This window comes from Nannospalax galili, unplaced genomic scaffold, assembly GCF_000622305.1.
Source record: "Nannospalax galili isolate Female #2095 unplaced genomic scaffold, S.galili_v1.0 scaffold1316, whole genome shotgun sequence".
Classification (NCBI taxonomy): Eukaryota; Metazoa; Chordata; class Mammalia; order Rodentia; family Spalacidae; genus Nannospalax; species Nannospalax galili.
The window spans coordinates 706,294-706,602 of record NW_008337765.1 but is presented as its reverse complement, the minus strand read 5'-3'; positions in this window follow the sequence as shown (position 1 = coordinate 706,602).

Sequence of the window (309 nt, the reverse complement as noted above, 5' to 3'; positions counted from 1 at the left end):
GCTCTAAGTGCCAACATTTAAAAATCAGAAAGAACACAAATAAATGACTTAACATTGCAACTCAAGACACATGAAAAGCAACAGCAAATGAAACCCAAATCCAGCAGACAAAAAGAAATAACAAAAATCAGAGCAGAAATTTATGAAATAGAAACAAAGAAAACATTATAAAGAATCAACAAATCCAAGAGGTCGTTCTTTGAAAAGATAAACAAGATTGACAGACCACTAGCCCAGTTAACCAAAAGAAAGAAAGAGCACCTCCAAATCAACAAAATCAGAGATGAAAGGGGAAACATCACAACAGAC